Here is a 14,706-nt window from a genome sequence, read left to right as displayed (position 1 = left end):
GTTATACTACAAAGTCACACCCTGTGATAAACTGGATGGCTGGAAACTTTCTTCAACTAAATGAGGAGAAGACTGAAGCCTAAAAATTTTGTACCTAGTGTTATGGAAAACTTGGGTCCACTTGCTACATTTGCCAAACAGTCTATCAGGAACCTTGGTGTTACTATTGACTCAGCTCTGACTTTGGATGCCCATGTAAAATCTTTGGTTCGCTCCTGTTTTTATCACTTGAGAAACATTGCTAAGCTGAGTCCCATTGTATCGCGCTCCGAATTAGAAATTGTCATTCATGCATTTGTTTCATCTCGTCTGGATTATTGTAATTCTTTGTTTACTTGTTTTTGTAAAGCCTCTTTGGAGCATCTGCAAGTTGTTCAGAACGCTGCTGCAAAGCTTCTGACCAAGTCCTCCAAGTACTCCCATGTCACACCCCTGCTGATTCAGCTGCACTGGCTCCCCATTAAATTCAGAATCCACTTTAAGGTTTTGACCTTGACTTTCAGGGCTCTGCATGGACAAGCACCAACATATATAAGTGAAGTTTTACATCCATACATTCCCAGCAGGTCCCTGAGGTCATGTGACCAGGGCTTGCTGGTTGTCCAAAACACAAGGCTGAAAACAAAAGGCGACAAAGCTTTTGTGACTGTGGCCCCCAGATTGTGGAACTCTCTCCCTTTGAGCCTGAGATCTGTGGACTCTGTGGTCGCTTTTAAAAAAACAGCTAAAAACCCATCTTTTTAAACTTGCTTTTGGTTGATTTTTATTTTTAGGTTTTAGCTTCTGTGAAGCACTTTGTGATTTTTATCTTGAAAGGTGCTATATAAATAAAATTTTATTTACTTACTTTTACTTACTTACTTAAACTATGAGGGTTTTGTTTTCTTCAAAACAATGCATAATAAAGCCGGGAGAGCAAGAATTCTCTCTGTGGGATCGCAACTGTGTGCAGAGACTTTAACACTTTTACATCACACACAGTCATTTGATCCATAGTCAGTGCTAAGTTCTTGATTACAGTGGGTTTAAAGAACAGGTGCCAGAATGAGGTGAAAGTAAAATATAATTTATGCAAATGAATTAGCAGTTGCTGAATTTAATTCCCCATGTTGTCTCTTCCATTGGGAAAACCATCATAAACACTAAGACGTTAGTGATCCTAAATACTTCATGAATGCTTTCCTCTTTTTCACACAATAATTTTGAAAAATTTAGTGAACTCTTTCATTGTTTTCCTTGCATTATCTGAATCATCATAATCTTTATTAATCCCTAAGGAAATTATGTTTAAAAATAAATAAATAACACTAATAGTAAGTAAAAGACAAAGAAACTAGTATGAAAAGTAAGTCAAAGTTATGGGGAAAAAGCAGGAGCAACTGAAACGAATGACGTATGCGCGCATTATGCTTCCTAATAAAATGCCCACACGAAAACACTGTTCTTCCCATAGCATTTTTTAATCTTGTTGAGCAATATCCATGATCTGAGTAAACTTTAAAAGGAGTTTCAGGTTAAATTTCTTTTTCAGCTACATGGTAAATTTTATGACCAAATCACATCATTAAAAAAAAACAACCCAAAAAAACACAAATTTTAAGGATATTAATGTTAACGTAAACTCAAATCATTTGCCTTGTTTAGCCTTTCATTAAGCCAGACCTCATTCAGAGGCTTTGCTGCACTAAGCTGATATGCTCTTAAACACAGACACATTATGCACAAAACAGAAAGAAATACCTGTGATAATATTACCAAATTAAAAAAAAAAAAAAAAAAAAAAAAAAAAAAAATGCATCAGAACATGATGTCGACTAAGCAGCTTAATGCAATGTCAGTTGAATTGTAATCCCTGTGCTAATTATTTCAGAGAAGACAGCCGGATCATTGGTTCATTAAGACTTGCGGTACTTTGCTTAATTTGTAAAGTAATGATAGGATTTGTGGTGTATTAACAGAAGATTTGCTGGATTTTTTTTTTTTTTTTTTTTTTTTTTTTTTGAATGGCTCATGCACACAACTAAAGAAAATGGCAAGTAATGCGATATGCCAACCAGGTGGTCAGCTTGAGGCAAAGCTGAGGAAAATATGCTCCTTGTCAGAACAATACCTTGCCCAGACTTTGGACCGAAGAACATTTAATTAGATTTTTAGAGAAATTCCCGCAGCTGTGCCTGTTTGCAAATGATTTTCTCTAATGACAAGCCATGGATCACAAGATTATAGCTTTTTTTTTTTTCTTTCTTTTTTTTTTCAGAATACTGATATTTTATTATAGTAAAGCAGGATGATTATTTGAGAAATGTTAGTATTGCAAAAAAAAAAAAAAAACAATGCCTCTTACATGTTTTTGTGTGAAATAAAAGCACGTGTATGTTTTTGCTCAAAGAGTTGTCGGAGAAAAACTCCTACGTGTAGGTCAGAGCCAAATGCGTACTCTACTCAGCAGGTTAAGGACACAGAGAGCGAGATTGAGGAAAACACAGAGGAAGGGAGTTGTAGGAACCAAGATGATTATAAACCTAAAAGAAATTGAAACATTGGAACACACGGCAAGTTGATTTGGGGGCCACATCTGCTTTTACTAGTAGCAATTTGGAGAAAACAAGATACTGAGATGTGGGCAATTTCTTTTTGGCTAGCTCTCAATGGTCAAAACATCCTGTATGTGCCTGCTTGTCCCTGTTTCAGCGCAAGACCAACTGTAACTGCATTTTAAAATATTGCCTATATATAGATAGAAAGATAGATCCTGTTGATGAGCTGCTGCTGTTGTTTTTGGGTAGGGGGAGAAATGCAAACTCCTAGATATGCATACTGAACAAATTCTGTGATTTATATTCCTATGGACGACCAGGGTGCTTCACATGCACGTCTGTTACCAGGAAACAGGGGTGAGAGAGACAGATAAAAAGGAGGGGAAGAGGGAAAAGAAACTGATGCTTCTCCCAAAATGAGAAGGAAGACTGCATTGAAGATACAGTCAAGTACCACTGCTGTGGTCTATTTTTGGCTTTTACTCCCCCCCACTCCTCCCAAATGCCACCCTGTTCTGAGATTTTCTTTTTCTTACAACTTGAGTCACTGATACAAGGTTTGTTCTTTCCAAAGGCATAACAATTGAGCAGACTCTGTGTTGTGCTTGGATGCTTCTTGCTGTATTCCCGCTTGCGAAGGCCCTTCCACTGCTCCCGTGACACCAGATAATTCACTATTAATGCACCTCTAACCTCTCCCCTGTGATGTATGTCACAGAGTCAAGTACTGGGCATGCCCTGCACCCTGGTCCCTCTGGGCAATATATCATCTTAAACCTTAACGTCCTGCAGCACAGCACTGGCTAATATTGACAAGAGACCAGTGAAAAATCACCCAGCGACCCCGGTTAGCACCTCCTCTGGTCCTATCTTTTTCTCAAGAAGTGGGATCTGGGAAGGTGGTTGACACTGTGCTCACCATCTGGCCACCGAATTGCCCCGTCTCTGGTCCCAGAGTTGAAATTCATCAGATGTGGCACTAAAGTTGACCAGCAATGGCCCATTAGGCTCCAGCAGGTCGATGCTTAACTAATTGAGAGGAGCTCCAACAGCAACTTCGCCAATCCATCCAATCCATAAGTGAGATAGAATGATCAGTCAAAAACCCAGACTCTGTTCGTGCTCCCTCAACTGACCTGGATGACTGATGCATTGAATGTGTTTGGTATTGATGTAATGAATCATGATGATAAGTCTTTTACTGTGGATGCACTTTTGCGGGATAAGGGTAAGTAAAAGAAACACCTGTCTTCTGGTAGCTTAAAGGATTTCAGGTGATCTCCAGGTGAGCACAGTCACACATCAGCAGTTTCCAGAAAGGTGATGAATGATCCTGGAGCTGTGCACATTCCAGTGTATACAGGCAAGACTGTACTCACTGATATTAGAATACTGTAGAAGTTAGAGTCCTTTGAGAAACGTGGGTTCTTGTTTTTTTTGTTGTTTTTGTGTGTGTTTTCTTTTGATCAAAGGATAAGCCTTAAGATGAAGAAAACTGCATTTGAAAGCTTTAAGCATATTAAACCATAGAGATCTAATCATACACCTGATGATAAGGACCCTGGGTTGTGTGCATTTGTGTGTGCACATACATGTGTATTTGCTTGCTTTTTTTCTTTTTTTCTTAAGAGCCTCCAAGTGCCCGTGCTACTTCCCATTTTGACCTCCATGCTTTTCATTATTTCAAAAAGCCTGTGGTTGTAGAAATTCATTTTCAGGAAAAGATTGATTTCTTTGGAAGTGGTCAGCTTGTCAATTTTTAAACATTTTTGATAAAGCCTGAAAGTAGTGGAACGAACCAAGCCAATGAATTCATTATGAGCTTCCCAGCCAACAGGATAAAATGATAAGGCAAACACAAACTTATTCCAGCTTCCCTCCCTCTGAGCTTCAAGGGAGGAGATGGTTTGTGTAAAGAAATGGGGAATTATGCTGAAATAATGAAAAGCTTAACTGTATCAATTTCAGTCTACTTAGTTAATAATCAGGCAATCTGCAAAAATAGAGTTTATTGGCAATTAATATAGAAGAAGCACCACATTTCTGAATAAAAGTGGTCAAGTTGTTCTTAAGAGTAATGCTACATGTACATCCCATTTGCCCCCCCCACCGTCACATTCCTATTTAAGATTTTATTTATTTAATCACTAGTGTGTACATATATTTATATATACATATATATTTAGTCTGTTAACTGTTAATCTTTTTTCTTTTACTATATTTTATTAATATTTTGCTCTTTATTATTTGTTTCTACTGTACCATTCTGCTGAGTGACTGTCTTCTGCTCGTCAAATACATTTCTTGCAATGTTGACCCTGTACTAACTTGCATATGACAAATAAAACTGAAAACAAGTCTATCTATCTCTCTATCTCTCTAAATACATTTAAGATTTAACATGTAAGAATATTTTTAATGTAATTAATATTAATTTATCTTATAGGGTTCTTTTTATTTGGTTTTTTTATTTTGGAAAACTTAATCTAACTAGCATATATTAGCTTTAGTTTAAGTAATGAGTGCTGGTTTTATCCACTATTCTTAATAACCCACTTGGTGTGTTTGAGTGTATTTGTGTATCAGGCTCCCATGTTAATTAAAACAGCCAGTATTTCAACTGAAATGGGGGGGAGGGTTTTAAGTCACTACTGTGCCACCGATTTACACAAAAAAATCACCCATGCCCCAAACCTAGCAGAATCTATATTTTCAATAATTGTTATATGTAGCTTAAACCATTAATGCTCTTATGAAGATCAGATTGCTTCTAAATGTTAATATTTTAATTGCCACACACAGGAATATCACTAAAACTGTTATTAGTATGTACATAATGATATAAGACTAATCTGATTGAACTGTTAACATTTGATAAAACCTGAATCTAATAGCACGTTCGATCTAGCCTTAGTATCCCTTAATCCTTCTTCCTGTACATAGTGAAAGGGCATTTAAAACTGTCTAGACAGCAGCTTTTTTTTTTTTTTGTCTCTGCCCCTGCTGCCTGCTCTTGTCCACTTTCCAAATGAGGTGCAGTTCATCATAAACGAGGCTATTGTCATTAACCACTACAGCAGACTCTTCACCACCTTTTTAAAACATTTGTTTCAAAAATTATAATAATAATGAAGAAAGTTAATGATAATGGCAAGTAAAAAGGCACAAGTATATATGGGCATGACTACTTCTCAGCCTCTACAAGAATAGCTGTGTGTGACTCACAGTTCAAGAAAGTTCATCCACTGTCTGACACAAACTGCTGTGGCTCCCATCCTTTATATTCAGTAATAAGGGATTGCACATGCTGCACTGTGAGATGCTATCGCTTATTACTGAACACACATGTAAAGTAAAATTATATTAGAACAGCTTAGCCACTGTCTCAGCCCAATTATCAATACAAGTCAAACATTTCAGCGATATCAAGCTGCTTAAAATTTGGAGTTCCAACAGAACAAGATTTCTTATAAAAGACTGACTAGATGGAACCAGGGGTGGAAGTAACGAATTACAAATACTCACGTTACTGTAATTAAGTACATTTTTTGGGTACTTGTACTTTTACGAGTAATTTTTCAAGTGTGTAATTTTACTCATACTTGAGTACAACTTACACCATGTAATCTACTTCGCTACTTATAAAATCAAAAGTCACTACTGAGTACGCCCACAATTTGAATTAATATTCAAACCTTTCGTCTGCATTTTTGCAGCCAATAACGCCGTGCAATCGAGACCGCGCCAATTTAAGACGTAAGCAAAGAATAAACTCCGCTGCAGCAGCAGGCACAGGTGTCTGGAGGTGCTAAATGGCGGAGTATAAACTACTTTATAGACGGAAGATTTGGAGACAAAGAAGCCAAAATGGAGACAGAGGACAACACTGTCAACCATGAAAACGACGTAGAAAAGACGGAGGACGCGTGCCCGTGGCCGTACCTGGAGGAATTTTTCGTGTACAGAGGGAGAAAAGGAGACAGCGTCCAGATGCAGTGCAAACTTTGTTTGACCTCTACAGTCATTTCAGCTTACAAGACTTCAACATCTAATCTAAAAAAACACATTGAGGTAAGAGGTTTTACAACTATACGTGTATGATATTGCTTTCTTATTTTTCATGTGTGTTAAGGTTACTAGTTTGGCTAAGATATTGTCACCGCCATTGGTTAGCCTGATATTAAAATAAGACGGAGCTAGCTAATGTGCTTGTGTGTGCATGCATAATTGAGCTACAATTCGTAGGAATGTTTTAGCTTATTATTTGGACAACCACCGTCATTACAATAAATTAAACTTGTAGTCATTTAAAACTCACAGGCCTACAATCAGCTGCCCTATATTTAAAAAAAAAAAAAAAAAAAAAAAAAAACAACTAAAACTTGAACACAGTGCTGAGCTGCATCTCAAATTAATCTTCCAGCTCTCAGCTGACATGTACCAGAGCCCGATTGATGGATCAGTTGATCAGTATCATTGGCCTGATATAGGTCTATCATAGTGACATGGCTCTTAATCAGTAGGGTTATGTTTTCCAATATGATATCTTTTTTTAAAGAACATAATGTGGATTGTTTTTATTTGTTAGCTGTATGGGCAGCATTTTTGTGTATGTGATCCCTTTTCTTAAATTAGATTTGCTAGATACACATATTTTGCTCTCTTAGTATTTTTAGGACCTGACTAATACTGAAAACTTTAGGGTGATACTGATAAAAAGGAGTTAAAAATTTAGATACTGATACATTGGTCGATACTCTTTTTACAGATAGTATACAGATTACAGAACTTAGAATGTATACAGAAATTCATGTTTTTTGCAATGATCGTTCAAAATTGGTTTACACTTGTAAATAAATACAGCAATATATCTGCAAAATTTGACCAATTCACCACTCTTTTATACTATGCTCAACAATCAAAGATTAGCTCAAGTCTAGTTGAATAATGTTTTAAAAATGTGTTTTCCTTTAGTGTTAATCACAGTGATGTTATGAAGTAATGTATGAACCTGACGTATGATAATATTTATCTCTACAGAGGAAACATCCATCGAAGATTGAGCAGTACAATATCACTGTGGCATCAACATCTCGACAGCGAAAGACCACAGCCACACCAAACAAGCGCTCAGCAAATACGCAAGCCAAGTTACCAGACCTGATGTTGAGAGCTGCAAACAAACATGTTCCACAAGCAACTGTTGACAAGCTTGTCATCAATTTCATATGTGAGGGTCTACAGCCATTTGCAGTGGTAGAACAGCCATCTTTCAAAGAATTTGTTACCACATTACAACCTCAAGCCAAAGTCATCTCCAGACCCACTGTCCGTGCCAGAATCTGTGAAGCTGCTGATCACATGAAGATGACTTTGGTTGCAGCATTGGATAAAGTCAAATTTGTTGCTACCACTACTGATTGTTGGTCAGCTCATCAGAAAAGTTACCTTGGAGTCACATGCCATTGGATAGAGGAAGAGTCCCTGGAAAGAAGATCTGCAGCACTAGCATGCAAAAGATTGAGAGGGTCTCACACATTTGACATGCTTGCTGGTGCGCTTGATGATATCCATTGCCAATACAAGATTAGAGGCAAAGTTGTAAGAACCACAACTGATAGTGGATCCAACTTTGTCAAGGCCTTCCACATGTTTGGGGCACAAAATGATGCAGATGAAGCTGAAGATGAAGCAGACCCAGAAACTCTTGACCTGACTGACCATATTGACTACCATGAGGCAAGTGAAATTCTTGATGAAGACTCTGGTTTGGAGTATCAACTTCCGCCTCATCAGCGATGTGCATGTCACCTGCTAAACCTTGTGGCAACATCTGATGCTGCCCTAGCAGAGAGCATGAATGACACCTACAAGAGGCTCTCCCGTGCAACCTTTGCAAAATGCCAGGCCATTTGGAACAAAACTGGCCGATCTCATTTGGCTAATGAAGTGGTAGAGGACAAGTGTGAGCTACAGATCATTCGTCCCAATGCAACACGATGGAATTCAACCTACCTTGCCGTTGAAAGGATAATACCAGAGGTGTGGACTCGAGTCACATGACTTGGACTCGAGTCAGACTCGAGTCATTAATTTTATGACTTTAGACTTGACTTGAAAAAATGTTCTAAGACTTGTGACTTGACTCGGACTTTTACAGCAATGACCTGGGACTTGAATTGGACTTGAACCGGTTTACTTGAAAAGACTTGATATTTTACCCCAAATATAAAATTTAACATGCATATTATATAGAGATTGAAAATGTGACGTCATTCACGGGTAGAACCGCAAAGGATTCTGGGAACTCGTGGCAAGTGGTACTAGCGCACGCAGGCTTTCAATTAAAATCAGTTATACAGCGATAAAAAGAAACACAAAAATGTCAAGAAGCCGTTGTATTATTAACTGCAATAGCCGGTCGCATGACAGCCACGGGAAGCCGACGGGTAAAGAGATCGGTTGTTATCGGATTACGTCGTTGAAGAGAAATTGTTCGAGCCATGTTTCCGAAGTAACAAAGAGGCAACGGATGGCCTGGATTGCAGCCATTCAAAGATCAAATATAACGTCCCAGAACACTCCAGCTCACAGGTTAGTCTGCTCCAAGCATTTACACGAAGGTCAGTGTTTTTTAGTAGTTAATACGTCATTTTCATAACATAATTAGTGATATAGGTTACAAGCAAGTCTGACGCTGAACAGAAATTGTCGCACTATGCTCCTTTATTTATTGTGCATAAATAGTGAATTGTCCTGACACAATATTGCGTTTCGCTTCTGTTATTATGGTACACTGACAAAAACATATACTTTTATTCACAGGATAAAACAGGTTTTTTGTATCACTAATTGCCCAGTACGATTACAGCATACAATATTGTTGTCACTGCTACATTTCTGTAATGCGTACCAGAAATTATTTTCACTACTAATTAATTACCGTTGAGCTCGTTAAGGAATGTGTATTTATGACGACAATTTGTGAGACTGGTAAACTTATGATACGTACGATGGTCTTTCGTTCTACACGGTGCATTTCAAGGTCCTGTACCCATCCGTCGGTAAACTGTACCTGGGCTTGTTGCAGTGACCGGAAGTTACTAAACTTCATGAGTGTATGCGCTCACTCCAAGAACCGTATGATTATAAATATGCATATAAATATGCTAAGATGAGATAGCTGACATCATCTAACTAGCAAATGTTGTCCAGGCTAAGTTGGTGATGCAGTTTTTTATTTAAATGATATTTTTAAAAAAATATATCATTTATTTATGTATGATATTTTTGTCATGCGATTTTAAAGCCGGTCCTACAACCGCATCCAAGAATAACATGCAGCTTATCTCAGAACTGTCGGTGAAAATTATTCTTGGAGCTAGGTTTAATTGAGCTGCATTTTAAAGAGGTGCAATTTCACAATTTGTGTATATTTTCTAAGTTCACTATTTTGTCATGTGTTGAGAAAAACACAGATTTTAAAATTACATGGTCTAATATTTACATTTAGCACATAACTGCAACATTATTTTATTTTATTTATTTTTTTAAAGACTCGAAAGGACTTGAAATTCAAAGTTTCAGACTTGTGACTTGACTCGGACTTTTACACCAGTGACTTGAGACTCGACTCTGACTTGCCTGACATTACTTGAGACTTGACTTGAGACTTGAGGATAAAGACTTGAGACTTACTTGAGACTTGCAAAACAATGACTTGGTCCCACCTCTGGATAATACGCATCATTGATGAGAAGGGGGAAGATGCCACCAGGAGCATTTGTGAGGAGTTCAAGGTGAAAATGTGAGTAAAATTGGACACCTACCAATATGGTTGCAAATTTTGTGAATTTCCCTTAATGTATGGTTAAAAACGTGAGCAGACTCTTAATATTAAATCAGAAGATCCCTATTATAGTCATGGTGGGTTTTGTTGTTGTGTCTTACAGGTTGAGTCCTGCAGAAGTTGCATTCCTAAGGGAGTACTGTACCACCATGAAGCCACTGGTGAAAGCTTCAAACATCCTCCAGTCTGAGTCCACTTCCTTTATGGGATGGCTCCTGCCAGTAATCCAACAACTACTGTCCAAACTTAGCAGGCTGGAGACATCAAGCAAGACATGCATGCCACTCATCAGAGCCCTGCAACATGGCCTTCAAAAGCATTTTGGACCGATGATGGAGGATCCAGAGTTGGCTGCAGCTGCAGTCCTCTTACCCAAGTTCAAGCCTTCCTGGACTGATAGAGCAGATGTAATGTAGGCTGGTAAGGATTCATATGATCCCATTTTTGTGTATTATTACATTTGAACACATGCTTAAGTGAGTATTTCACCTAATACATTGTAAGTTATTGATGGTCTGCCCTGAATACTAAACAATCCTTTTTGAGAATTTGCCGATTTTAAATTTGTGTTCAGGAATAATCACTTAAATTTAAATAATAAAATTGTGTTATCTACTTGCAATTACAGCCTTGACATACATCATACAACATCTTGAAACGATGGAGCATGAGAGTGAGGATCAGCAAAGAGAGTCATCTGATGAAGATGAATTCTTCTCCAGACGGCTGCAAATTGCAGTTGAGCTTGATGGTTATCTTGCTTGTGCCACAGACACCATGGAGCTGCTGCACTCCTTCTCAGCCATCAAGAACCTCTCTCTTAAGCTGAACACAGCTCTGCCTGCTTCTGCTGCGTGTGAACGACTTTTTAGCTGTGCTGGTCTACTCTTCACTGCCAAACGAAGTCGGATTGCCTCTGTTAATTTAGAAAACCAGCTCTTGCTGAAACTGAACAAAAGGTTCAGAAAGTAAAGTGTGAAAGAAATGCTAAGAGTTTAAGACACTTACCTGCCTGTTGTTCAGTGTATGGGGAAAAGTTTAAATGGTTCTACGCATGTTCAGAAACATTTTTGTCATTGTTTTAACAAACAAAATTCCTTCTTTTATATCTACATTTATTTACAAAACAAGTTACCTTTCTATACCTTGTTCATCTGAAAAATGTACTTTGAACATAAATATTTATACTGGTGAATTGAGTTGAATGCCTGCTATTGACAACAGAATAAAACATCAGTCTGTTAAAAAGTAATTAATACTCTGAGTAGTTTTTGAGAACAGTACTTTGTACTTTTACTCAAGTATTTTTTTTAACACCAGTACTTTTACTTGTAATTGAGTACAATTTAACCAGTGTAACAGTACTTGTACTTGAGTACAAATTTTGAGTACTCTTTCCACCTCTGGATGGAACCCAATGATTTTTAGCGTTAGTCTAATTAAAAGTCTGCTTTTTACTGGGCAGTGTGTGTGTGGCATTAAAAGTGTCACAATAAAAGCGATATCCTTGTAAACCTCAAAACGTGAAGAGTCGTCAGGAACAGAGCGTAATAGAAACTTTCCAAGGCAGTTGGATCCTGGTGATGTGGTCAAGTGAAGAGAAAACCATATTAAGTACATCCAGTCTGCATGAAATCATACAGATCCAAGAGTAGAACAAAAAACTCACCTCATCATTTGAAAGTTTGGTCAGGTTCACAATTAGCTCAGTCACAATTGCTTGGGCGACCGTGTTTCAGGGGGTTGGGAAGCTCATCTTGTAACCGGAAGGTTGCCAGTTCGATCCCCAGCTATGTCGGTCGTGGTCGTTGTGTCCTTGGGTGAGACACTTCACCATACCGCCTACTGGTGTTGGTCAGAGGGGCTGATGGCGCAATATGGCAGCCTCGCTTCTGTCAGTCTGCCCCAGGGCAGCTGTGGCTACAACTGTGGTTTGTCTCTACCAGTGATTGAATGAATAGTGGAATTGTAAAGCGCTTTGAGTGTCTAGAAAAGCGCTATATAAATGCAATCTATTATTATTATTATTATTATTATTATTATTATTATTATTATTATTATTATTATTTAAAACAATGTACATATTTGAGAGAAAATAAGGAAAACCCAGCATATGTGCTCTATATTTTTCACTGAAAGTGATGTATTTTGTTATGTGTTATGCATTTCTTTCTTAAGACGTAAAACGTATAGATGTCTTGAAACATTTAATTATATAATGTATGCATTTTTCATCAAAAACCTCACTCAGTTTTCCAAAAAAATGCTAAAATAAGACCCATTTATAATTTGGCAACATGCATCAATGAAATGTCCGTTCTGCATCCCAAAGTGATCGCGTTTGTAACTCCCTCAGCTCTGGCAGGTTCCATTTGTTTACCTGTTTACACATGTAATATATCTCACACATGATCAGTGTATTGACTTCGACATGTAAAATCCAATAAATGTCTATTTGAATGCTTTGTTTTATACAATAATAGAATTCAGGTTAAAAAAAAAAAATAAAATCTTTCTTTATACACAAACGGTAATTAGAAATTATCTTGGGATCTGCATGTATGCATTACCATATGGTTAGAGGCAGACAGAAGAGCAGTCTGCCTTATGTGTTGCTTAGAAGAGAGAATTTGGCAGACATGAGCGCACTTCCAAATTAAAGACAATTTTCAAACAAGTCGACTTGTTTCAGAAAAGTCTAGAGCTGAGCTCAGGTCAGAAGAATCCAGCTGAATACTGAACTGCGCCCACACTGGAGCGCTTGTCCTCTCGCAAACTTTATTTAGTATCCACTTTGTGTTAATCTGAAATCATTTTTTCACACCTTGATCAAATAAAAGGTGGCACATGAACACAGCTTTTATAGAGACTAATGGGTCCCATTAGTCTAACTAACTGTAGCCACTTTTCATAACTGTCTGAATTAAATTTCCGGTTACACAGGGAATCGTAGATTTTATTATCAGATGCTTGGCAGGTTAAACTGTTTGTGCAAAGGCGAGGCAGGCTTCAGTCATTTGTCCCATTATTGCAATTAACACTGCCTTGGCAAAATGTTCTAGATGTTTTTTGCGGTTTTTGTTTTTGTCATCTGAATCTGATTAAAAGTTGTGCTTTTAGGATACAGGAGTCTAAATCAGCATTGCTGCTGACATGCTAACTAGCTAAAGTCAGGCTAAACCCCTCCAGTGCAGTGATTAATGTGAGCGTTGGTCATGCTCGGTGCTCTGTGGACCACAGCTAAAAGGATGACATTTTTCAAGTTCACTACACACAGAATTGCCTTTTATCAAATGTTTACCCTCTGCACCTGTGAGCATGGAATGTAAGAGATGACCACCCCCAAACTCTTTTTACAGCTGCCAAAGGGAAACTCCAAATCTTGAACACTTTCTGTGCAAAATCATCTTTTTTCTTCATTTAAAAAAAAAAAAAGAAGACTTATTGCTTTTCTTCAACGCGGCAGGTCTCTGGTGTTTGATTTATGGAACTAAAATGAAAAATGTCATGAGGTTGGAATGCTAAAGGAAGCAGGACTGTTGCCTCCACGTTGTAGAATGCACAGCTTTGCTGTGTGAGACTCTGCACATCCTTCCTCAATCATCGCGGCTGCGTGTTGTGAATACACGAAAGCAAAAACTGACAAAGATAAAAATGACTTTGACGCTACGAGAAAGGAGGAGAATATGCTGATTGACAACTCCAGAGGAGTGCATTGGGATCTTTTCTCCTCTCTGTGATCAAACATTCTCCTCTGCCTCTACTGTGACCAACTTTGCAACACTGAGAGATGCAGGAAGTGAATGGATCGGGCCATGAAGTCTGATGATTCTGGCTGAAACTGTCTCCAGCAGTGGAGACTCTGGTGCTGATTTATGAGGTTTACTGCATGCTGTGAAAAGTGGCAGGCAAGGGGGGAAGGGTCTTTGTAGAAACTTATCTTTCTGTAATTTATCACACTACCACTCCCCCACCGACCTTCTTCCATTGACTCGTTTGTGAGCTGGATACAAGCCATGGTGCAAACATAATGGACAATGTAGCTGGTGAGTGTACTAGAGCTCGTGGGTAATGGATATCTAGTATTTGTTTCATTTTACTCAATAACGACCAAAAAGTGGAAAGAGTGATCATTCAGAAAGTAATTAAGCTCACATTGGCGGTCTGGTAAATGGCTTTCAAGGTGCAAGAATACAGCAATAACAAAGAGCCGTTCATCTCAGCCCATACACGCGTCACTCTTCTCTTACTTTAGCCTGTAGTGCTCCAGATGAATAAATATAGATCACAATTATGCACATAAATAACTGTTCATCGAAA

This window comes from Simochromis diagramma, unplaced genomic scaffold, assembly GCF_900408965.1.
Source record: "Simochromis diagramma unplaced genomic scaffold, fSimDia1.1 OVJJ01000304.1, whole genome shotgun sequence".
NCBI classification, from domain to species: Eukaryota; Metazoa; Chordata; class Actinopteri; order Cichliformes; family Cichlidae; genus Simochromis; species Simochromis diagramma.
This window is presented reverse-complemented; position numbering follows the sequence as displayed.